A 581-nucleotide genomic window follows, 5' to 3' on the forward strand; every position below is an offset into this window, starting at 1 on the left:
GGGCCTTGTAATACTTCTGTATGCAAGCACAATACCACAGAGCTACATCTCCCATCCTTTGTTCTTCATCCTCTGAACCCCTATGTGCCCCAATTTCTTTTAATTGTTTCTTCCCTTTCTCTCAAAACAGTGTATTGTCATAGAATTATTTATCTTCTTAGGCTATCCTGGTCTAATCACATTTTTTTCTTCTATGAAGTCACTCAAATAAAGCCCTAGAGGTGTGTGTGTGTGCTCATCTTCTATCTACATAGAATACCTAACAACATTTATAAAAATAAGACTTAGATTTCCTATGTGTCAGACACTAGGATGTTCCATGTTATACTGATAGGAGAGACAGACACATCCCATTTATTCCTATAGGCAGGCTTTCTGGTCTTATATCCAGACCAGTGAGCCACTGATACCCAGTATCTTTTGGAAATGTTAGTTTATTTATTAACTAACATTTATTTATTTAGTTAATTATTAAATCTGTGTTTGTCTTGAGTTTCAATTTTTAAATATGAAGTGATGAGAGAGATCTTAGAAGTTAGTCCTGAATAACTGTCACTAACATTTAGCTTTTTTTTTTTTTT

This window comes from Mus pahari, chromosome 3, assembly GCF_900095145.1.
Source record: "Mus pahari chromosome 3, PAHARI_EIJ_v1.1, whole genome shotgun sequence".
Lineage (NCBI taxonomy): Eukaryota > Metazoa > Chordata > Mammalia > Rodentia > Muridae > Mus > Mus pahari.